Source organism: Varanus komodoensis, unplaced genomic scaffold (genome assembly GCF_004798865.1).
Source record: "Varanus komodoensis strain SLA01 unplaced genomic scaffold, ASM479886v1 scaffold1, whole genome shotgun sequence".
NCBI classification, from domain to species: Eukaryota; Metazoa; Chordata; class Lepidosauria; order Squamata; family Varanidae; genus Varanus; species Varanus komodoensis.
Window position 1 is genome coordinate 119,085,521 of NW_025335268.1, and position 26,127 is coordinate 119,111,647.

The 26,127-nt window shown below is 40.6% G+C and overlaps 1 protein-coding gene across 10 annotated transcripts in view; it reads right to left on the reverse strand.

The window, feature by feature from the left end:
• The window catches only part of ST3GAL3 (ST3 beta-galactoside alpha-2,3-sialyltransferase 3), a 237,435-nt gene that overhangs the window by 95,454 nt on the left and 115,854 nt on the right, over positions 1-26,127 (reverse strand). The gene's annotated exons all lie outside the window — the stretch shown is intronic.

Sequence of the window (26,127 nt, forward strand, 5' to 3'; positions counted from 1 at the left end):
ATATGTTCTAATAGGTATCAGCTAAGCTGGGCAGTGCACGGAGAGTATGATCTAATTACAAGCCCATTGCCTTCTACAATATGAACTAAACTAATTTAAATTAAAATAGGAAGTTTAGCCTTTATTAGAACAGCAGGTTCACTAAAAAATGTGAAATGCTGGAAATGACTGGAAGCCTCATGAAGTAGCCAAACTTTATTTGGTTGATGTAGGTAACACCAGCACAAATGGGTGTGATGGGCTCTAGTTTACAGGAACGTATGTGACACAAATCAATTAGTCCTCATAGTTCCACATAGTTCTTTGTTGTTGTTACAAATGTTTCAAATAATGATAAATGTGCCTGGCAAAACAGAAAAAAAAGCTCTTTCCCTGCTCTGTCTGGAAGGTCTTGACAAATTAAAGGAGAAAAATGGATTTGTGTCCTTTTCAGAAAGCACAAAAATGCAGAAAAAATGGTCTTTGTATTTAAAAAAAGTTAATTACTGTGGGACACAGGAAACGTGGGAAATCTGTCCTACCATGAAGGAAAATCATCAACAAGCTTTACATGTTAAAATGTCATATGCTAACTTAGAAAGTACAGAAGCAAGCAATTTACCATTGCAATGGCTGGTAAGAAAAGAAAAAAAGCACAGCAACTACTAATTAATGGCACATTCACAACCACCTCAGATGATACAGGCTATATAAACGGCAAACAAGAAAAACTAATTTTAAGAGTGATACCAGTTCCATGTTTTGGCTATGGTTAAAAAGGATCATTCCTATTATGTATTTAAGTATGTATGCGTGTGATTTTAATTTCACCTCTTCAAAAATATTTTTAAAAGGCTGCTTTACCTAAAAATATTTTTATGAACTCTCATCGTTATTGTTAATTAAATTAATTTCATATAGTGTTGGTACAATTAGCCAGGAGGTCTACCAATCAGAGTGATTTGGCAGTCTTAAGATCGCTAGCTTTTCAGTTCATGCTATCCATCGTGCACCACAGGAGGCAAGCCAGTGTTGCACACAGAACAGCTTGCACTGGTCTGCGGAAGCGCTGGCATTCCCAGGTCTCTCTCCGCCGCCAGTGCTGCGCCCGCTGCTGCAGGTTCAATTCTGCAGGTCCTACGTGGGGCTGGTTCTCACACTTCCACACAGGTCACTAGATCCCCACTGAGGTGGATACCTATTTATCTGCTTGCACTTCTACACACTTTCAAGCTGCTGGGTAGGCAGGAACTGGGACAAGGCAACAGGAGCTCACCCACTGCGTGGATTCAAACTGCTGGCTTTTCTTTTGGCAAGTTCAGTGGCTCAGCGGTTTGACCCACAACACCACCCCATGTCCCATTATTGTTAATAATATGTTTTTGTTCTCAGGCTGCATCTGTCTATGTCATCCATCCCCCAAGGATATTTTGGTTGCTTGTCCTAAACTTGCAACATGTATATCTGGGCACAGATAGTACCACAACTGTAATCATGCTAACAACTGCAGAATGACTAATTGAAATCAACCTAAGAACACTCTTAGAATTGGTTCTAGGCTGAATCAAGATCTTGCCTGCTTGTCTCTTCGCAGGAATAGGCCAGTTGCCATCAAGGAAGAACCACTGGCTTTTTCTTTTGTAATGTAAGCGTAAGTGTCCTGGACTCAGTTCCACTATCTAAGCAGACCAGCATTTCTCCAAGTAACTAGAATCATTCATCTTCCTTACTTTTCTGAATATTAAAAGAGAGAAAATGCCCAGCAAAGCCAGCTGTCACACAGATGCCTGGCTTCAAGGGCCAAAATACACACTGTTTTATACTGAAAACAAAGCCAATATAGTGCTTTTTTGCTATGGAAACATGCTTCTATTTACAGAGGGTCCTCCTTTATTGATGCACTGGAAAGCTGTTGGGAGCAACACATTTAAGATATTTATGAGGAGAAATAACAACTCTGACTGGATTTAATATAAGGCTCACACATTTTCAAACTAGTGCTCAAGGAAGAGGGAAGACAGAGATTTGATCAGATCTATATAACATAATGTATATTTGGTCTTATGAATGCATGAGTACCACTTCAGGTAAGATTGACTGGGTTATTTTCAAAGCTTGTTTTTTATAAGTGTGTGTGTGTGTGTGTGTGTGTGTGTGTAGATTTATGGCTACAAAGAAATGTCCTTAAGTTTCCAGTCTGACCTAAAAGCTATTTCTGCTTATATTTCATGTGAGAGCCAATCATCTCTGCCAAGTATAGAATAACTACATATTTGACTGCACCTCTGCTCTGACTGAGCTAAGAACTAGGGTAAGGACAGCTCCTGACTGTTTGCAGGTGTATGCAGCCTGGAACCCACCAGAGGTTTTGGACCATTGGCAATGCTGGCTGGGGTTGCCAGGAATTGGAGCCCAAAACATCTGGAGGGTATTGTGCTGCTTTGATTCAGCGCATCAGTTAAATATTTTAACTTGCAGCTAAGTATTGGCTAAGTATTGACAGTGTCTTGATAACATAATGGTTGTGTGACATATTGTTGCCATGCAATATTAGTATTATATATTGAAGCCATTCCAAGTAACAGATTGCTACAAAATAAAGTCAAGGATGAACAAAATAAATCTTTTTGCAGGATTTCCTGAGGCATACAAGAGAAAAAAAATCTAAGGTTTTTCCTTCAGTTATATACTTTGGAAATTTATTTAGACAGAAACAGTTTTTACATAACTGTTTTACAAAGTGCTCATGGACTGCTTATAAATGAAAAGCAGAATCTTAGACACACTTTAAACTATGTTGGCTTAAAATCAAACGTTTACCATCATTTCAGTGTCATCTTTTATAGTATTCTAAAATTGGCTGTTGAATTTCTGCTTTGGCGAATGTGTGAGGGGTGTCCATAAGTAGGCTTTTAAAGTAGGCTTGACCCAAAACAATGCAATTTCAAGGTATTTTGAAACATGGTGAAGATAAACACAATCTTAAGGAATTTCTAGCTTTCCAATTTCAAAGCTCTCAGTGGAAAGGCTAGCATAAAATGATGTGGGAGCATTCAATTTATATATATCCTTTCTTCACAGATATACTGGCATGATTGTCCACTACCCTCTCCACTTCCCCATCTCCCCCCTGCTCCCCCAAGCACACACACACACAAACTCAGGGTGAGAGCAGCTGGACAGTCAAAGCTTCACACATTTCTTCAGTACAAGCTGGCATAATTTACAATGAAAAGAGGAGGAAGGAAAGAGGAGGAAAGAGATTGCAGATTGCATCAAAGGGCTCTGCAGGCAGCGATGCCAAACTTGTGTAATGATAGTAAGAAAGCAGAAGTGTAGGATTGCCTATGAGATGGAGAAGGCAATTCTCAGCATCACGATCCACAGTTGCATGAACAACAGAACAAACAAAAAGCAGAACTACCAACTACTTAAATTTTGATGGAGTCCAGATCAGAACCAAGATGCTGGCCCCTGCAACACAGGAGGGTCATAGTTCAGTTGTAGAGTACATGCCTGGCATGTGGAAGGCCTCAAATTCAATCCCCAGCTTTTCCAGGTAGGACTGGAAAAATTCCGGCCTGAAACCCTAGCAAGCCACCACCAGTCACTGTCAACAATACTGGGTTAGAAGTCCTCAGACAGCATAAAGCAGCTTCCTATATTACAAGTTGTGAAGGCAGGGAGGGATGGGCTACCTTGGCCCTTGGCACTGCAGGACAAACAACTACCAAAGTAGGCTGCCGCCATCCCTTACATCTATGTCAGTTTCAACCAAGACTTGGCAGGACACTTGTGGGGCTTAAGGAGCAGGGGATTCAATCCACTATACAATGAAAAAACAGAAAAATAAATCTCTGCTTCCACAGCTACCTCATATGTATATATCCCCCACCTTACTACTGGCATGACCAAATCAGAACTTCTTGAGCTTCTCTAGTAGTCTGAAAGTGAAGATTTTCTAAGTTATTGCTATTCCTATCAAAGGAAACACAGACTCTTATTTGGTAGCAGAGTACTAACCTGCCCTCTTAGTTAAAAATGGCTTAATTACAGCATATGCACATATTCCACCCAACTTGTGATATGAGGCCCAACTTAGATAAAATACTAAAGTGTAATTTGGTCTTCTGTGAAGCAATGGAAACTAGTCTTGATTCATGCAATTCCTGTCCTCTTCTAGTACAACTGCAAAGACGTGATCAGAAGCCTCCACTTTTTATTTTAAACTAATCAGAGTTTATTGTTAAGTCAAATATAGTTTAAAGTATGATAGGAAGCTATGGTTTGCTGTAACAAGTATCAGTCTCAGTACAAGACGACTGGAAAGCAACTAATGCTCTGGTTCATACTTTAGCCTCTGCTGCTTCTCCACTGGTACAAATACAAAGACAAGATCAGAAAGTTTTTGTTTTCATTTTCAATTGATTACAGTTTATCATTATGTCCAAACACACAGTTAATTTTAACTGTAGTATAAATATGCTATCTTCTTAAACCACAGCCTATAAGCAGCTTATTTCAATAAAGCATAGTTGGGACTAGTAAAACCTCTAGTGAGGTTTCATTTTTAAACTGTGCTTCTTGATACAGTATATCACAGAAGTGAGTACACCCCTCACATTTTGTAAATATTTTATTATATCTTTTCATGTGACAACCCTGAAGAAATGACACTTTGCTACAATGTAAAGTAGTGAGTATACAGCTTGTATAACAGTGTAAATTTCCCCTCAAAATAACTCAACACAGCCATTAATGACTAAACCGCTGGCAACAAAAGTGAGTACACCCCTAAGTGAATCTGTCCAAATTGGGCATTATTAGCCATTTTCCTTCCCCAGTGTCATGTGACTTGTTAGTGTTACAAGGTCTCAGGTGTGAATGGGGAGCAGGTGTGTTAAATTTGGTGTTATTGCTCTCACTCTCATACTGGTCACTGGAAGTTCAACATGGCACCTCATGGCAAAGAACTCTCTGAGGATCTGAAAAAAAGAATTGTTGCTCTACATAAAGATGGCCTAGACTATAAGAAGATTGCCAAGACCCTGAAACTGACCTGCAGCACGGTGGCCAAGACCATACAGTGGTTTAACAGGACAGGTTCCACTCAGAACAGGCCTCGCCATGGTCGACCAAAGAAGTTGAGTGCATGTGGTCAGCGTCATATCCAGAGGTTGGCTTTGGGAAATATGAGTGCTGCCAGCATTGCTGCAGAGGTTGAAGGGGTGGTGGGTCAGCCTGTCAGTGCTCAGACCATATGCCGCACACTGCATCAAATTGGTCTGCAGGGCTGTCGTCCCAGAAGGAAGACTCTTCTAAAGATGATGCACAAGAAAGCCCGCAAACAGTTTGCTGAAGACAGGCAGACTAAGGACATGGATTAGTGGAACCATGTCCTGTGGCCTGATGAGACCAAGATAAACTTATTTGACTCAGATGGTGTCAAGCGTGTGGCCACAACCAGGTGAGGCGTAGAAAGACAAGTGAGTCTTGCCTACAGTCAAGCATGGTGGTGGGAGTGTCATGGTCTGGGGCTGCATGAGTGCTGCTGGCACAGGGGAGCTACAGTTCATTGAGGGAACCATGAATGCCAACATGTACTGTGACATACTGAAGCAGAGCATGATCCCCTCCCTTCAGAGACTTGGCCGCAGGGCAGTATTCCAACATGATAACGACCCCAAACACACCTCCAAGATGACCACTGCCTTGCTAAAGAAGCTGAGGGTAAAGGTGATGGACTGGCCAAGCATGTCTCCAGACCTAAACCCTATTGAGTATCTGTGGGGCATCCTGAAATGGAAGGTGGAGGAGCGCAAGGTCTCTAACATCCACCAGCTCCGTGATGTCATCATGGAGGAGTGGAAGAGGACTCCAGTGGCAACCTGTGAAGCTCTGGTGAACTCCATGCCCAAGAGGGTTAAGGCAGTGCTGGAAAGTAATGGTGGCCACACAAAATATTGACACTTTGGCCCGAATTTGGACAGTTTCACTTAGGGGTGTACTCACTTTTGTTGCCAGCAGTTTAGACATTGATGACTGTGTGTTATTTCGAGGGGACAGCAAATTTACAGTTATACAAGCTGTATACTCACTACTTTACATTGTAGCAAAGTGTCATTTCTTCAGGTTGTCACATGAAAAGATACAATAAAATATTTACAAAATGTGAAAGGTGTACTCGCTTCTGTGATATACTGTATATCCATTGTCATTTTGAGGTTCTTAGTTTATCTACTTAATAAATAATTGTGTGCAGTATTGAATATAATACATATCCTGTCTGGTGACACATAACTCCTGCTCCATTTTTTGACCTCTTAAACTTTTTCTTATATATTGGCATGCTTTGGAGATCAAACCTTTTCATTCTCTCTCTCTCTCCTAAGCATTTATCTGACTATTAAAGTGGCAAATTCCTGAAAGATTAACTCTGGTCCATTCAACTCATTTTACCATAAAGTCCTGTTATGAAGCAACCACATCTATCCAGGTTGATAATCCAAGTGGAATCACTCATTTGATTCACAGGACAATTTTGTTCCTGTGTTAATTAGTTACAGTGTGATAGGAGAAGAGAAGCATCCATCTCTGTTCAAGTACCACAAAAGCTATACGCACATTTCAATTGTATGTTGTACACGGTGTACTAGAGCACCTCCCCAAAAATCCATCACTGAGGAACAGCAAAGTCTATGTTAATGACTTCTATGGCAATCTGAACAGGAAACTATTCCAGAAAGCACTCTTCTGTTACATTTAATAGGAATTCCATTTGTATTGCATTAACCAAATCTACTGATATTGTTTCCAGGCAAACCTTTCTCCCTTTCCAACTTGATGTCAAGATTTCCTAGAAACAACATTTCCCCATTTTGCCGGTAAACACAGAACAAAGGAAATAAGAAACAACAGCCTTCTCCATCTATAGTAGCAGCAGGTCTCTACATTTTGATGTTATAACTGATGTGCATGACAAGAACCCCTGCATTCAAGGGGCACCCCATATATAGAAATGGCCTGTCCTAATGGCGTGTTCTGACTCCAATATTATTAGCAAATTGGTGACTGCCACCCAATATGTAATGCTCATGCAGTAGGCATGCTTTATAATTGTACTGATTTAAACCAGTGCTATTTAATATAAACAACCTTCCCATGATAATCAAGGAACAAATTATTATTATTATTATTATTATTATAACATTTCTATGCCGCCCCTTGCCGAAACCTCGGGGCGGCTTACAACATGTTTCAAGAAAGTTTTTTTTTTATAAACCAAAGTAAAGATAAGCTTGTAAAATCATTTTATGAGAACAGCTTTTTGAAATGATTCATTTGGGATAGATACATGAGAAACTGTCATGTTGGAACCAAGACTCTGAAATAAACTCTATAGATAGTTAAGATTTCCCCTAAGAGAATCAGTGATGGGCAAGGGGATTCAGAGAAGGGTTTATCAAATACTTTTGCAAACGCAACCATGCCCATTTTTTTAAAGAAATTCCAAGTGTTTGTGTTTTCAAAAATGTTAAGCACTGCATGAGCATTAAATATTAGGTAGCATCAATTGTCTTCTGAACTGTCACTGGTATCAGAAAGGAAGGCTTCTAAATAACAAAGGATCTAATTTAGGCTTTTCTATCTTATTGGTTATAATATTAAGGGAAGTAAACTGCTGAGCAACACTACAACATGGCTAAGTGAACTGATGCAGTGTGCAATCTTAAGTTGTGGTTCAACACCTTTTTCAATCTTTAGCAAACTTTATAAAATGACTGGAATTCAGCATAGGTCTAATCATTCTTATCTGAATAAAGTTGGACTTACTTTTGTAATACCCGAACAGGTTCTCTGTATGTAAGTCTAAAGGCCAGTACACACCTAACAGCAACAAGTGGTCCAATAAAAAGGTTTCTCTCCTTGTTCCCTCTTTTAGAAGATGGAACAAAAATACCACATCCATTTTGATGAACAGAGATTGGATGCGAAAGAGGGAGGAATTGCTTCAGTTAAGAGTATACACATACACACACAACTTTAGCACTGTGGCTCTTGTAGAAGTACACCCACTGTTCAAAGCACATGTACAATTTCAGAATGAATGCAGGAAAAACTGGTTTTTCTGGTATACAGCAAAAGCCAGCTTTGACACTGTTCATTGGTTGGCCCATATGTCAAGCATGAAGCCAACTCTCTTCTTGTCAGAATAGTTTTCCAGGAATCAAAGAAACCTGTATTAAAATGTGTTTTTTAAATAAAGTCTCAAACATACTTAATTACAAATTGGCAAGCTAGAGGTAGAAAAAGAATAGTTATTGGAATGTGTGAGGGAGATAGGGGCTGGGGTCACAGGACATGACAAGTAACTCTGCATGGTTATCATGGTTCACTTTTTAAAAAACTTTGATGTATATGACAGATAATCAGGCTCATAGTGGTAACTCTCCTCCCTCCTAGCATCTCCTTCCCTATCAGTCATCCAGGTAGTAAGCCAGGAGATAGCACGGGAAGGAATGAGGCTCCCGTCTTTGATAGCCATGATCACAAGCCAAGTTCAACTCACTGGGGCAGTCTCTGTTGCTCAAACAAGTCTCATGCCCTGCAGCACAGCAGAGAGAATGAGGAAGCTGTTGAGGCACCCTTGCCTCCTGCTCTAGAGAAGACTCCTGGAGCAAGAGCATGGTGCCCCCTGACCCACACTTAGTCAAAAGGGGGGGGGGGAATCAGTGGAGTAGCACTGAAAGGAGCAGTACTGCTCAGCTGATTCCCTCACTGCAACCCTGTACATGTACCTGAGATAAGTTCCTCGTGCATGCAAACAGGAAGGATGAGAATTTGATGGGCAGTTGGGGACCGTGCCATTCAGCAGCTTCCCCTGGAGCCTCCCCACAAAGGCCTGAGAAAAACTCCTCACTTGTGTAAGGGATGAGAATTAGCCGGAAAGAGAAGTAGGGGCCTAATGTAGAGGATAGAATGGGAGGGAGAACAGATTTTTCTGTGTTTTGGCAGTGTCCCAGACCATCTAAGATTGCAGGCAGAGTGGATATAATTGAGGTCTATCCTGTAGGTCTGTCCTTTGTTGTTGTTAGTCACAAAGTCATGTCCAACCCATTGAGACCCCATGGAAAACATTCTTCCAGGCCTTCCTGTCTTCCACTATCCCTCAGAGTCCACTTAAGCTCACACCAACTGCTTCAGTGACTCCATCTAGCCACCTCATCCTCTGCTGTTCCCTTCTTCTTTTGCCATCTATTGTTCCCAGCATTAGGCTCTTCTCCAGTGTCCTTCCTTCTCATTAGGTGGCCAAAGTATTTGAGTTTCATCTTCAGGATCTGGCCTTCTAAAGAGCAGTCAGGGTTGATCTCCTCTAGGACTGACCAGTTTGATCGCCTTGCGGTCCAGGGGACTCGCAGGAGTCTCCTCCAGCACCACAATTCAAAGGCCTCAATCCTTTGGCGCTCAGCCTTCCTTATGGTCCAGCTTTCACAGCCATACATTGCAACTGGGAAAACCACAGCCTTGACTATACCCACTTTTGTTGGCAGGGTGATGTTTCTGCTTTTTAGTATGCTGTCTAGATTTGCCATAGCTTTCCTCCCCAGGAGCAAGCATCTTTTAATTTCTTGGCTGCAGTCCCCATCTGCGGTGATCTTGGAGCCCAGGAAAATAAAATCTGTCATACCTCCATTTCTTCCCCATCTATTTGCCAGGAAGTGAGAGGACCGGATGCCATGATCTTAGTTTTCTTAATGTTGACTTTCAAGCCAAAGTTTGCACTCTCCTCCTTCACCTGCATCAAGAGGCTCTTCAGTTCCTCTTCACTTTCTGCCATTAGAATGGTATCATCTGCATAACTGAGGTTGTTGATATTTCTCCCAGCAATCTTAATTCCAACGGGTGATTCATCTAACTCTGCCTTTCTCATGATGTGCTCTACATATAAGTTAAATAGGCAGGGCGACAGTATACAACCTTGCCGAACTTCTTTCTCAATTTTGAACCAAGCAGTGGTTCCGTGTCCAGTTCTCACTGTTGCTTCCTGACCCGCATATAGGTTTCTCAAGAGACATCTGGTCTGGTACTCCCATCTCTTTAAGAACTTGCCACAATTTGTTGTGATCCACACAATCAAAGGCTTTAGCATAGTCAATGAAGCAGAAGTAGATGTTTTCCTGGAACTCCCTAGCTTTCTCCATGATCCAGCATATGTTGGCAATTTGATCTCTAGTTCCTCTGCCTCTTCGAAATCCTGCCTGTACTTCTGGCAATTCTCGGTCCACATACTGCTGGGGCCTAGCTTGTAGGATTTTGAGTAGAAATTTGCTAGCATGTGAAATGAGTGCAATGGTGCGGTAGTTCGAACATTCTTTGGCATTGCCCTTCTTTGGGATCGGAATGTAAACTGACCTTTTCCAATCCTGTGGCCACTGTTGAGTTTTCCAAATTTGCTGGTATATTGAGTGTAGCACTTTTACTGCATCGTCTTTTAGGATTTTGAATAGCTCAGCTGGAATACTGTGACCTCCACTAGCTTTGTTATTGCTCAGACTTCCTAAGGCCCATTTGACTTCACATTCCAGGATGGCTGGCTTGAGGTAAGTGACCACCTCATCGTGGTTATCAGGGATATTAAGCTCTTTCTTGTATAGTTCTGTGTAATCTTGCCACCTATTCTTAATCTCTTCTGCCTCTGTTAGGTCCCTACCATTTTGGTCCTTTATCATGCCCATCTTTGCATGAAATGTTCCTTTCATATCTCCAATTTTCTTGAAGAGATCTCTGGTCCTCCCTATTCTATTGTTTTCTTCTATTTCTTTGCACTGTTCATTTAAGAAGGCATTCGTATCTCTTCTAGCTATTCTCTGGAATTCTGCATTCAGTTGGGTGTATCTTTCTCTTTCTCCCTTGCCTTTCGCTTCTCTTCTTTCCTCAGCTATTTGTAAAGTTTCCTCAGGCAGCCATTTTGCTTTTTGCATTTCTTTTTCTTTGGGATGGTTTTAGTTGCTGCCTTTTGTACAATGTTGTGAACCTCCGTCCATAGTTCTTCAGGCACTCTGTCTATCAGATCTAATTCCTTAAATCTATTTGTCACCTCTACTGCATATTCATCAGGGATATGATTTAGGTCATACCTGAGTGGCCTAGTGCTTTTCCCTACTTTCTTCAATTTAAGCCTAAATTTTGCAACCAGAAACTCATGATCTGAGCCACAGTCAGCTCCTGGTCTAGTTTTTACTGACTGTATAGAGCGTCTCCATCTTTGGCTGCAGAGCACATAGTCAATCTGATTTCTGCGTTGACCGTCTGGTGATGTCCATGTGTAGAGTTGTCTCTTGGGTTGTTGGAAAAGAGTGTTTGCTATGACCATCATATTCTCTTGACAAAATTCTACCAGCCTGTGCCCTTCTTCATTTTGTACTACAAGGCCAAACTTGCCTGTTATTCCGGTTAACTTTTGGCTTCCTACTTTAGCATTCCAATCCCCCATGATGATCAGGACATCATTTTTTGGTGTTAATTCTAGAAGGTGTTGTAGGCCTTCATAGAACCGGTCAACTTCAGCCTCTTCAGCACCAGTGGTTGGGGCATAGACTTGGACTATTGTGATGTTGAATGGTTTTCCTTGGATTCAAACTGAGATCATTCTGTCATTTTGGAGATTGTATCCCAGTACTGCTTTTCCTACTCTTTTATTGACTATGAAGGCTACTCCACTTCTTCTGAGGGATTCTTGCTTGCAGTAGTATCCCTGATGGTCATCTGAATTAAATTCACCCATTCCTGTCCATTTTAGTTCACGGATTCCTAAGATGTTGATGTTCAGTCTTGTCATCTCTTGTTTGACCATATCCTGCTTGCCTTGATTCATGGATCTTACATTCCAGGTTCCTATGGAGTATAGATATTTGCAGCATCGGACTCTCCTTTCACCACTAGACACATCAGCAACTGAGTGTCCTTTCGGCTTTGACCCAGTCGCTTCCTTCTTTCTGGTGCTACTAGTACTAGCCCTCTGCTCTTCCCCATTAGCATATTGGTCACCTTCCAACCTGAGGGGCTCATCTTCCGGCATCATATCTTTTTGCCTTTTGGTACTGTCCATGGGGTTTTCATGGCAAAGATACTGGAGGGGGTTGCCATTTCCTTCTCCAGTGGATCATGCGTTGTCAGAGCTCTCTGCTATGACCTGTCCCTCTTGGGTGGTCCTGCACAGCATAGCTCATAGCTTCATTGAGCTACGCAAACCCCTTTGCCACGATAAGGCAGTGATCCATGAAGGAGGTAGGTCTGTCCTGGTGTGTGCCAAAAGAAGCCAGTTGTCTAGGTATTGGCATACCTGCACTCCCTGTAGATGCAAATATGCACACACTACTCCCACACATCTTATAACAACTCTTGGGGTCATGGAGAGTCAAAGGCCATACTAAAGATAGTCTTTTCTTCTACCTGGAAGCACAGGAATCACCTGTGAGAATGCTGTATCAAATATAGGTCTATAGATACAAACCAATCTTCACTCTGTTTGTAGCATAATCACCCCAAACTTCTTCAGTTGGATAAAAGAGTTGAAGAAGCCCTTCAACCTGTTTCAGCACTGCAAAGTATTTGGAGAAGAATCTAAATCAAGTCTTGGAGGAGGCAACTGGTTCTATTGCTCCCTTAAAAAGTAAGGTTTGTATTTCCTCAAGTAGGGCAGGAGATAGGACCATGCTTCTAATGGTACCAAGAGGAGGGTGGGTATCAGGCTCAATTCTGTAGCTCCTCTCTACAATAGACAATACTCAGATATCAAAGATTATGGCTTCCCAGACATGAAGGAAGAGAGACAAACACTGACTGAAGACAAAAACAGTGAAAAGGGGCCAGGTAGTCAGCGTTGCCACTGGTCTTGGTCAGTATGCCATTGTCCTTGGTGGTATCTATTTGTACCATTTTTTTTCCAGGTAAAATGATCTCTCTGACTGAGCTCAGGATGGAAAAGAGGACCTGGCAAGCCCAAACAGTGTCCATGGTCTTGCTGAGGGTGGTTATCCTCCACACCATCATCTGTGCTTTATGGATGCTGTCAATCCTCTCACTGGTAATTGCAGTGAAGAGCCCACTCCCATCAAATTGAAAGTCTTTGATAGGCCTCTTGAAAGAGACTGGATGAGTGAAGCCAGGCGTGCCTCCTCAATGTCACTACTCTGATCATTGCCTTCACACCACAGTTTGTTTGACAGTGTTTATCTGTATGCTGCAGAGGTGCATTGCCTCAGTCTGGAACACTCTGATGAAGTCTTTCCGTTGCTCCAGCAGGTAATCATGTAGAGCACCCAACTTCTCCCAGGGGAAAGGCTGGTACCTCACCATGGTGGCCATAGCCACCCATAGACAAGGAAAGATAGCTACATCTCCCCAAAAGTCCAGGTGGTATTCTTCCTTACTGAGAGGCATAAAATCATCTTCCTTGTGCTGATTCCACCACAATTGACCTTGGTCTAGAATGCCAGGAAATCTTTCTCCCGCAACCTGTACATATTCTCCTATCTTTTAGATGTTGATGGCATCCTCACCTGCTTACAGAAATGGCCCATGCAACAGTAACACAGGTTCCTGGAGTCTGATGGCCATGTCCAGAGGTGGATGGGGTGCTGGACAAATATATGTCCTCTGGAGAAGGCTGGACCATACCAGTGTAGGAGATTTTGACTGGCACTGTAGAAAGGAGGAGGTGGCCTGATACTGTGGAAATCCTTGAAAGTCAGTAGATGCAGAAGTTGGCTGAAGAGGTGTTGGCAATGGGAGTTAGCATCTTCCAGAATGCAGGGAGCTGGAAGTACTGCTCCTATGTTGCATAAGCTTTGGGGTGGGAATCCACCCTGTACTGATGGCTATTGTAGGGACCCTGATGCAGAGGATACACTGTGGGGACAGAATAGGGAGTTGTTTGTCTCAATCTAACAATGGCGAATAGGAGCGGTCTCTCTGTTACTTGAATCTGGTGGTATCAGGATGGCAGGTTGGAGACAGCACAAGGGAGCCAGAAGGAGGTTGCGACAGACATGGAGAGTTTCCCCTTCTTTTAGTTTTCAAGTTTTTATTATTTTCTACCAATAAAACAATAATTATTCAAAAGACACCGGACATATTGGGTTGCTATCTTATTCTCTTTACAATTAATGTATATTTCAGCCCTAGGTATAGTCCCATTTCTCTAGCCAATGATAAAAAAGTCCCAAGTTTGATAGTAGCATGTGTCTTCTTTTTCCTTAAGAGACAAAATCAGTCTGTCCATTTCTGCACAGTTCAGTATCTTCTTTAAAAAGAGAGTCTCCCCTTCTGAGACCATGGCCAATCAGGATACATGTCCCAAGAGTCCTGTTCCTGGTACAGATTGAAATGATGCCCCTTGGAGTGCTATTTGTTTTTTGAGACTGGAGAGGATCTCCAGCTTTGCCTGCTTGGCCCTCTTGGCCAGCTTTTTAGCCTTCTTGAACTTCAGAAACCTTCCTGGGGTAGCAGTAGTGATCGGCTCAAAATGTGAGTACTTGTTGCAGGAAGTATGGATTGAGGAGAGGAGGTAGCCTCAGATGCAGGTAGGTGGATAGGCTCTGTCAGCCTAATAATGTTGACCACTTGAACATTGACGATATTCCACATGGTGCTTCCTGGCCTGCTTAGTGAAGGCCATATACTGAGGACACTGGTCAACTTGATGCTCCTTGACAAGACAACAGACACAATAAGTGTCCATCTGTCAGTGGGAGCTTGCTACCATTTCACACATTCATGAAATGCTGCCTTTGATGCCACTGATAAGCCAAAAGGAAGAGAAGAGAGAGAAAATAGTGAGAGAAGGGTTAGTGGATTTTGAAATACTGAGGGAAAACAAAGAGGCTTTTTCCTTCCTTCTTTCTGGCAGGTAAGGATAAAACAGGTAATGCTTTGACAAAAACAACAGAGAAAATTTGAGACCAAAAAAAGTTGTTTAGGAAAAGAAAAAAGAGAGGAAAATTGCTCAAAGTTCATGAGAACAAGAATAAAGAAGAACTTCCTGAGGCACCAATGAAGGTGGTGAAAAAGGCCTGAGGAATGGGTGGGAACTCCTCTAATTTACACTGAATGCCAGGGTTGGAAAGCGATTTTCCCACAGCATGATGCATTGTTAGAAAAGATAACAAAATGCATAGTTAATTTGCTAAAATCTGAATGACTATCAAAAGGAGCAGAGCAGGAATACCATAAATTACCAGATTTAAAATATGGCTGTGGAAAAATAATGATTCTTGCTTCCAATCAGATGTAAAGTACTGAGACAAAAATATTTTCAGGCAACTTAAAGTGTTACACATGCAAGGCTTTTATGTAAAAATTATTAATTAAAAAAACATGATGGTAAAACAAATAGCATGCTTTGGAGACAATCTTAAATACCAGTGTTTGAGTTCCTTATACTCCCTTTCCAGCACCCTGCTATAAATGAATGTATTTGACACTTGGTGGTGATTTAAAAGCTTTATGCAAGCAGCTAGATTAGAGCTGAAAAATAAATTTCAATTTTCCAGTAAAATGAGCTGCAATGAATAATGACAGTATTTCCTTTTTTGCCATAGTCTCAAAAATAGAATTACATTACATTCTACATTTCAGTTACAGTCTCCTTCAGTAATAATGCTAATAAAATACTCCCACTAACAATGGAAAGCCCCTGAGCCAAATCAGTTAACTCTACGCACAGTACTGCATACACAGAGTTGGTAATGGAACTTGCCAGCAGGCTACTATTAATTCATTTAATTTACGGTCTACTTTTCAAACACCAGTGGCTTACAACCTTTTAAATGTTATTAATGCTACTGATACTTACATCCCTTCCTACATTCCCAATATCTTAGAGCCACTATGGATTTTGGGTCTGCTGTAACACGTTTGTCCCTAACATGTAAGAACTATCTCTGCTTCACCATTTTCTAACCCATTAAAGAAACTGCACACTATTCTCTCAGTTCCAAAATATTACCCACTTTGTAAGAATGGAGTAGGGGACTAGTTCAGTACCCCCCACTTCAAAATAAATCTACTGCAAACCTAGTTGTTAACCTAGGATTCTAACTTTAGTTTCAACCAGCCAGTCAAAGGCATATTCAGGACCTCTCTCTTTTGTTTGGATGTGGATTATGCACTGACTTTACTCTTCTCTTAAAATGGCTCAGCTGTTCATTTCATGATTTTCCACTTAAATCACACTTCGAACCAAAAGCAGCAACACCACATTTCAGTCTAACAAAAGTTTAGTTGCCAAAGCAGGGAGAATACAATAGAAACATTCAGGCAACACTGAACATTTGTTAGTGCCTCAGACCAAGCTCTAAAAAGGCCCTTACTTTTTTAACTGAAAACCACCAAATATATGTTAGCAGGTATAAACTTAAACCTGTGAAGTATCCTCCTTTTTAAAAAAAAAAAAAGCAGAGATACAGCGAGCATAATTACAGTAGTGGCAACTAGAGGAGCTGTGACAGAGGAAGACTACTGCCATGGTATTTATTTTCAAGCATGTATCTTGAAAAGCATGTATCGCTCTCTGCTAATATGCTTAGTGATGTGTGAGGAAGCTGGTTTGGGTGTGGGAATCCATTGGATTTCCTTGGCTCAGCTCCCCAGATTCCAGCCCACTTTCTTTTTGCCTTAAGTTCACCTTGTCCAAGCATTCATGTGGGCGTCTGACAGGAAGCAGGTTCAAACAAGTCCACAAGGCTGGCTTGTGCACACGCCACGCATACTCTTCCAGTGCAAGCTGAGTTCTGCTTTCAAACAAGTGACTTGTGTGTTTTGTGTACTTACAGCACTTCATGCACTTTATGCAAAGAATTATATTATTTGCATACTTGGTGCAAAGAAGCCATTCCCAAGCATTCATGGGTTTGATCTTGACTTTGCTTGCTTCCTGGTCAGGGTCAAGTATGGGAAAGAAAGCTGTCAAGAGTAACAGAGCTGGATTATAGTTTGAGTTTACATCCCTAACTATATTGATGCCCAGTAAGTGGGGAGACAGATTACTGGATAAAATCTAAAGGCCAAATGGCATGGCATGGTAAGATACATAGAAACTGCTCTAAGTGCTATGCAAAAGCTAGCACAGGAATTTCATTGGTAATCACACATGGCCATTATAATGATTAATGTGTAAAACTGACATGAAGATTTATACCCATCTGGCTATATTATTGGAAAGAAGGAACAAAATAATATTTAGCCAAATCTGTTAGACAACACTGTATGTTACATTTACTATCACATTCTTCTTTTTGCATTCTTTTTCAGTAATTGAGAACTTGAGAATATATTAAAATGTCTTCATGGAGTACAATGGTTCTCTGAAATTCATACAAAATGAGCAGGAAACACATATATCTACAAGTGGGTAGAGTAAATACAATAATGAAGTGGACACCATTTCTGCTTTGCTGTTAATTTAGAGAACCTATTTCACATTTCTGTGGTTTCCAAGACCACTTGAACTGATGGTTTTGGAAGGTATGAAGTGTCATTCCCTGAGGGATTATCTTAACCTTCAGCATGGAAAGTGCCTGATCCACACACTTTCTCAGTTCTTAGGAACATAACAGCAGTGTTTCCCTTAGGTTCAATGATGCTACACTTTCCCTCTCTCACCCAAAGCTATGAATGTGTGCTGCCCTGTGCTATTCCTCAAGAGTTCCTCTCCAGAAATACACCATCCTATCCCAGTCTCTTTCTTCTAAGCGCTTCAACTTCCAGCCATGTTTCAGACCTCTCTCTCAACTCTTCAGTGCCATGAATGCTTTCAGCACCATCATTAACACCAACATTCTAAATAAATGCAACAAACAAGAGTGGCACACCAGCAGTTCCATCTCCTCATCTTGACGAATTCCAGCAGCTAAAAGTAAGCCATACAGTGGGAATTGCTTAAATCCTTTTTCCCACCATGATCACTTAAAAATTCTATTTCAAGCATTCAAGGCCAGCCTTGGGCAGTTTGTCATCCAGGAGGAATATTAAATGCCTGTGTTATCACTATTCTTACTGGACTTTTTTAGTTTCAGGCTGGCAGCCCTTCCTCTGCCACCCAGCGCTGGCCCCACGCCTTGATACCAGACCAAAAGCAGGCCTTCCAACACTAGCACAGTCCCTCCTATGCTGTTACCCTCTTTGCTGGGCTGACCTCTGCTAGAATTGTACCATTCCAACAAAGTATATCCTCTGGCACATGAGTCTAAGAAACAGCTCTAGTACTAACAAGTACCTACAAGTACCATTATTGCTTGGCACCTGTTTCAGGTTCACTGTGGGAAGAGAACAAGGTCCAAGAAAAGAAACATGGCTTTTTCCCTGCATTCCACACTCCTTGTTCTGAATGTTCATGCCAAAGGTATGGTTGTGCCCTAATGGGTTAACATAGTTGCTGTTCAATGCAGGGACAATAAGAAGACACATGCTAATTAGGAACCCATGAATTTTGCAGACACTAGTTGAATGAGGAATCTGAACCTCTGCTTGTTGACATGGTTCCAGACAGATAGTTGCTTTAGAAAGAGTAAGTTTAGGATGTCTATGGCTCAGTCTCTGAGAAAGCTGAACAACTAGGAAAGAAAAATAATAGTTCTTCCTTCACTTCTCTTTCCCAGATCAAGTTGCTGTACTTCAAACTACATGGAGTTACCCTCCACCCTTCTGCAAGAGAAGAACCTCTTCAGGAGCTAAGCAGTTATCCAAGGAGTAATGAAAACCCACATTTTGAAGGAGTTGATAGAAAGTTACCTTTACCTCTTGGCCCTGGCAGCATGGCAGAAAGATAGATATTTCACGTGGAGACATATCATGTCCTTGTAGTTTTCAATACTTTTTGAAGTCGGTGTAGACAGTAACAACCATACTATGAAACCATCATGAAATATTATCTAGATGGAGTGTAGGTGGCTGCTAATTTGGATGGTTCTTAAGGTTTCATCTATAGGCAGCACAGACATCAATCAACTCCTGTCCGCATAGTCACACAACTACTTCTTCTTCGATGTTTACCAGATCTTCCTCTAAGGTAAACCCAAGCTATACACCCAAAGCATCTATTATACAGAATTAATAAAAAACAATGGAAGCAAAGAAAAAAAGAATGTTAGCTGCCTTGTTAGAAACAGGTATTTAAAGTGGACCATTAAAGGGTTCACTGTGTCAACATAATTATAAATGAGATTAAAACTATCATAAGTGCCTCATTTGTAAGAGACATGTCATAATCAGAAAATAAAAATGTAAATACAAGATTTAAAACACTCATAAAAATACTGATATTTAACACAAATCTCATTAGCACTAAAAAGTCTACTAACTGTATACACAACAAAATTATCAAGCCTGAAAAACTCATTTCCTAGAGGTTGTAAAAAGTAAAACATTGATCTGATTGCCTTAAACACTAAGAGGACAGAGCACGCTATCCTTGTTTTTGGCATGACTTTATACTTGGGAGATGTACTAAACAGGGATGTTACTTATGTTTGGAACTTCTGAAGTATGCTATTATACAGAATAGTAGTATTGCTGGATACATATACAATAGTTTAGAATTCAAAACATTTTTATGTTGATATTTTATTGTTTATCTTGAAATTCTAGTTATCAGTTTCAGCTTTCAAACTGCTGATTAATACTTTCAAAATATTTATTCCCAGAGGTGTATCTCAAACAAAATTTGAGTAAGTTGATTAATGTGCTTCCATTGGACAAAGACAGATGGGTGTCTCCTAAACTGAGTATGTGTGGTAAGGTTAATATACTTAAGATTAAAATTATGTCTAGAATTTTTTGTGTTTTACCTGGGATTCCTCTGGGAATACCTGACAACTATTTTAAAAATGTAATGCTTTGTTTTACAAAAAGTTAAGTGCTTCCACCCACTAATTAATTTATTTGAAAAGAATGTGTCTTCCAATTAAATAAGGTGGGTTTGACTTTCTTGATTTGGTCAGGTGTCGTAGGGCTTATTTGTTGAGTAGTTCAAAAGTTTTGTCTTTTCCACTTGAGATTATCCACTTTGGAATCCTTTTATCTGGATTTTATCTCCAAACAGATGGCATGAGGTTCTCCATGCATACCAAAATGGATAGTTTTCCTCACAGATTCACAGCAGTAAGATAACTTTAGCTTATTATATCTCATCAATTACATTAGCATTTTCTAATGACTAAATTGACTTTACAGGGAAGTCCAGATTTTAATAAAATAATGGTGCCATAAAAGGACCTATCCTGCTGATCTCAACATTCAAGCAGGTTCATAACAACTGTTGTGAACAACTGTTCACTTAAATAGCCAGGTGCATCTAGAGCTTTAAAAGTTAAAATTAATAAATTGCATTGAACTTTAAAAAAAACAACAACTGTCAACCAATGCAAATTATTCAAGACACGTGCAATATAGTTCTGATATTGAGCACTGTTTAGCAGCTAGCTGCTGCATCTTTCACTAATTGTAGCTTTCAGATGCTCTTTAGTGGTAGACCATGCAGAGACATTGAAATATTCTAAATGTAATCTAAGCAAGGCATGGATAATTGTTTCCTATTCAGGAAGAGTTGCCATTGCCTCAAGTGGAAGCACTGCCACCTGCAGATCTAAGAACAGCATAGGATCAAAGAATATTCCCAAACTGTGAAACTGATCCTTCAGGGAAGCATCGCCCCTTCCAGAACAGATTGAATCTGATGCCCAAATCAAGCTTTCTACTGACAAATAATATCTCCTTCTTGTATGGATTTAGAACCAGTTTCTTTACAATCATCCAACCCATTGCCAAACTTTGACATTATTTTCAACTGGTTCCTTGGTGTTAGGTGACAAAAAGCAATAAAACTGGGTGTCATCAGCATATTGATGGTGTTGTGAGCTGGTCCCTCTCTCTTTCCTTCCAGTTATCAAACCTAAGACAATCCTCTGAAATGCACTTCTTTTACTGAAACTCAGATTACAGATCGGAATGAATTTTAAATAACTTTCTCCCAAAGTTGAGGGAGAAAGTTCTGCCCACATAAATCTAATTTGAATCCAAATTAGAAATGTCCCCTCTTCCCCTCCCTTTTAGTAAAGCTTCTGACTCCGCTCTCACTGCTGCTTGGACAAGTCAGCAAGAATGGCAAAGCCCCTCCAACTGAATAGCTCATTTCTCCCAATGCCTCCTTATTAGGTCAAGGACTGGGTCTTGCATATGCTTTCCCTCTCCTCCTGAAAAACCTTCCACCCCTTCTAATGCAGGCTGATTCTCACATTCTGCCTGAGAACCCTCACTAGGTAACCTTGAAATGTCAAAGTCATTTGTGCTACCCTTGCTCCTCCACCTCCACCTCAGAATGAAAAATCAATCTGAACAGTCTGAAATGAGTGAGAGATAGGCCCAGTCTCTGCAGATGGTAACTTACTTCATCACCGTGAATGACCTCTCCCAGTAGTTTTACATAAATGCAAATAAAGTACAAGATAGAACTCTGTGGAACACCATAAGCCAATGGTCATGGATGAAACAGCATCACCCCAGAACCACATTCTGCATGTGCCTTGACAGAAAGGCCCAAAATTGCATCAAGACCCAAATACACATGGCATTCCAAAAATATACCATGGTAGATGGTATCAAAACCTACTGGAAGCTACAAAAGAACTAATACATTTATGCTCTCTGATCCAGTACACAGTGTAGGTCATTTGCCAAGGCAGCCAAAATGGTCTCAGTCCTAAAGCACTGTCAAAAGCATAGCTGAAACCAGACCAGATAATTAATAGCATTCAGCTACACGTGGAGTTGCAACAACACCATCTTTTCAATTATCATAGCCAAGATAATTCCATTTTAATATATTAACACTTGATTAAAGAAGAACAAGCTAGAATAATTTAGAACACCAATACTGAAAGAAATATTAAATTGATCAAGGAATCACTTCTGGTTCAGCCATTAACCAAGTCAAAGCTAGTTTCTCTGGGTGTAAAAGGAGGAGTTCTTTAGAGACTCGTGTCTTCCATACCAAAGGAATGTACCCTGGGGTAGAAATTCAAGTAAGTGCTTCCTATCCTGTGTTTTGCTTTGTTTTTTCACCAGAACTGTCATCCTTCAGAATGCTATATTTGACCAACTGTACAATCTCATTCTTAGGTCATCCTGGGAAGCTTTCTCCCACCACTTTAAACCCATAAGAATTGGCCAAGGTTTTCCAAAGCAAAATAGATGTACTTTTAATTGGTGCCCTTTTTAAGAGCATACATTTCACGTGGAAATGAGGAATGCAGACAATTACAAATGACAGTTGATCACATGGCTGAAATCCCCTCAAGCGTGGGAACCAGTTGTTGGTAAGCAGATAATGTCCAGCAGCTGTCAACAGACTGGCATGCAAGCAAGTCCTGAATATAGGAAGGAGAGAAAAAAGTGGCAGCCGCAGAACTGGTCTAGCAGTAAGATTCCAGGGAGCCAAAGCTGCACCCAGTAAATGACAGATGACTTGGTTCAAGGGGGTATCTTGAGGAGCAGTCACTCCATTCATCTCTTACTTATATTCTCAAGTACCCAAAACATAATACGTAGAAAATACAGTAACCGAGAGAGGCTTTCATTTCCTAGTGCATCCCTATGATTACAGCTTACTCAAAATCTCCCTGATGAATTCATGGCTTGATATTAGCAGATAAGTTGATATTACAATAAAGAGCTTGTGAATGAACACACTAGAGCAGGAATAGACCAAGTTAAGGTCTATAAGCTATAAAAGGCCTGTCAAGGCTTTTCTCTGGGAAAACTTCCTCCTCTCCTTCTCCCCTAGAATGACCTATTCATGGGTGAGTCACCAAAAAGCAGCACAGGTCCACCCAAGCTGACTAGGGAGAGGGAAGCCTCAGCAGACTAATCTGGCCTGCAGCCTTGAAACTGTTTACCCTACCAGAAGAGATATGTGCATCTGTAGACTGATGTATACACGCACACACCCCAGACAAACAAGGTATCTATCACAAAACACACGCACACACATTGATAGTTCATTAATCCCTCAACAAAAGCCCGTCTTACGTACAGAAAGGGCTGGATTATTTTATGCATCCACATGACTGACCCCTAATAAAGCTAGACAGTTACTGTTGTAGAGCTATTCTTTCAATTTCATCTGATTTGAGCAGAAACAGGAACTAACATTTTAGGATTTGCTTTATAGCTCCATTTCTATGTTTCACAGAAGTTGCAGGACACTCTATTTTGGTCTAGAACTTCTTATATCTCAGTATCTTCTACTTCTACAAGAAGTTACTTCTTAGGCACATAAAGAAGCTTACATCAGAATTTCATCTCACAATGAGGAACTGTTTCTGCTAAAGAGAGATCAGTCTAAAATAGCCCAAGGTGCTACAGGTCAAAACTCTGGTACGTGGCAGAACTGCACTGAAATGAAAGGAGGTGCAGAAAAACTTCTAGAACAGCAGAGGTGTGCACCTGGGACAAAGAGGCACCAGAAAACCTGTGAGAATGGAGTATAAAGCCAGCACATTTGACAGGCAGTAAAATGCTTATTAAATTATTGTTTGAGACTAGGATCCAAGTTTTGATGAGGAGCAGGTGAACAATCAAAACAGCATAGATTGCTTTGATGAAGCCATAATGTAACTGACAGTACCATATTTGGGAATGTGGCTTAACATATGGTGCTCATGCCCAATCACCTGTAAATCTTTGGCTGTTCTGAAAAATGGCTATGTGGCCCTCTCTCTGATCTTCCTGTTATTGACACAGAGGCAACTGACTGTTTGCCTAAAAGTATTTTCATTAAGGTGGACAAAATGATACTGCAAGTTTGCATAACTGAGTCAAACTGACAATTCTATATGGAGTTAATACGCCCAGGTTGCAAATAATCAATAGACGTTTATAAAGACAACTAAGCTTTGCAAAAATGCCATTGCATTAATCTAACTAGATTGGGGAATTAAAGATTTTAAACCATTTTAAGTTGTAAATTAGCAAATTATACACTATCAGGCAAAGAATTCCCAAGACATATGATTAGCTTTTGTAAAATAAATACATTTTCCAAATATCCAAAATACAGATATACAAATATTTCCTTCATTCAACATTTTTTCTTCTTATTTAAGAATATGATAAACCAAGTCCCATGGCAACACACTCTAAAGGGAAAAGGACTCCAAAAGGGGTTGGGAAATCTTGAAAAAAGAATTCTTAAAGCACAACTACAAACAATCCTAACAAGAAAAAGTGTAGAAGTCAACAAAAAATCCAGGGGAGTCCACAAAAAAGATAAGAGGCAACCTGGAAAAAATGTACATGAGGTGGAAGGAAGGCCAGGAAGAAAGGAGGAAAATAGATAGTAAGGAATTACAGGGATGATGTCAGGAAGGCTAAAGCAGGAAATGAACTGAGACTAGAGAGGGATGATAAAGATAACAAAAAAGGCTTCTTCAGATAAGTCCACAACAAAAGACAAATGAAAGAGAAGGGAGTTCAACTACTCAAAGTGGATGGTAAATATATAACAAACAAGGAAAAGGCAGAGGTGTTCAACTCCTACTTTGCCTCACACAAAAAGACAAGGGAAGTACAAGCTGAAAGTGCAGGATGGCAGCCCAAGATGGACAGACAAATGGTCAAGGAACATCTAGAAGTTATGAAAAACAGGGAAGGTGCCAGACAAATAATGAAGGGCTGATGTTGTCTCCATCTTCACAAAAGGAAAAAAGATGAACCTGGGAACTACAGACCTGTCAGTCTGACATCAATCCCTGGGAAAATTCTGGAGCAAATTATTTAAAAATTGTTCTGCAGCTCCTTGAAGAAAACACAGTGATAAACAGAAGCCAACATAGATTTCTCAAGAATAAATCCTGCCAGACAAATCTAACCTCATTTTTTAGACTAGGTAACCTCCTAAATGGACAGTGGAAATACTGGGGACATAATCTATCTTGACATTAGTAAATTATTTGACATAGTGTCCCACAACATCCTGATAAACTAACAAAAAGTGAACTAGATAGAAATATTAGGTGGATCCACAACTGGCTACAAAATAGGATGCAAAGAGTGCTCATCAACAGCACCTTCTCAGACTGGAGAGAGGTAACAAGTGGGGTACCAACAGGGTTCATTTCTGGACTCAGTGCTCTTTAATATCTTTATTAATGATCTAGATGAGGAAGTAGAAGGAACGATAATCAGACTTGCAGATGACATAAAATTGGGTGGAATAGCCAACAACTTGGAAGACTGAAAGAAGATCCAGGGTGATTTAGATAAGTTAGAACAATGGACTGAAAGCTACAGAATGAAATTCAATAGGGACAAGTACCAATTCCTCCACCTGGGGGAAAAATGAAATCCTTCAAAACAAGATGGGGAAAACTTGGCTCAGCTGTTGTTGAGGAAGCCCTTGGAGTGGTTGTGGACAACAAACTAAATATGAGCCAACAATGTGAAGTAGCTGCTAAAAGGGCAAATGCTATTTTAGAATGCGTTAAAAGAAGTATCACTTCCAAAACATGGGAAGTACTGCTTCCCCTATACTCAGTGCTAGTCAAACCTCATCTAGAATCCCGTGTCCAGTTCTGGGCACCAAAGTTTAAGAAAGATGCAGAAAAATTAGAAAGGGTTCAGAGGAGGGCAACAAAGATGATCCAACGTCTGAAAACAAAGCCCCATGAGAAGAGACTGAGAGAACTGGGCATGTTTAGCCTTGAGAAGAGGAGGAGGGATATGAGAGCACTCAACAAGTACCTGAAAAGCTGTCACAAAGAGGAAGGACAGGATCTCTTCTTGCTCATTTCAGACATGGAATAATGAACTCAAGTTGCCACAAGCCAGATTCAGAAAAAAAATTCCTAACTGTTGGAGCAATACAACAGAGTAACAATTTGCCTAGAGAGGTCATTAGGCTCTCCAACACTAGAGGCATTCAAGATGAAACTGGACAGTCATATGAATGGGATGGTGTAACTTGGTGTTCTGCACCAGCAGTGGGTTGGAACTGATGGTCTTCTTGGCCTCTTCCAACTCTACTATTCTATGATTCTATGAAATGTTGTGGTTAAGTGCCATCAAGTTGTCTACAAATTACTGGAACCCTAT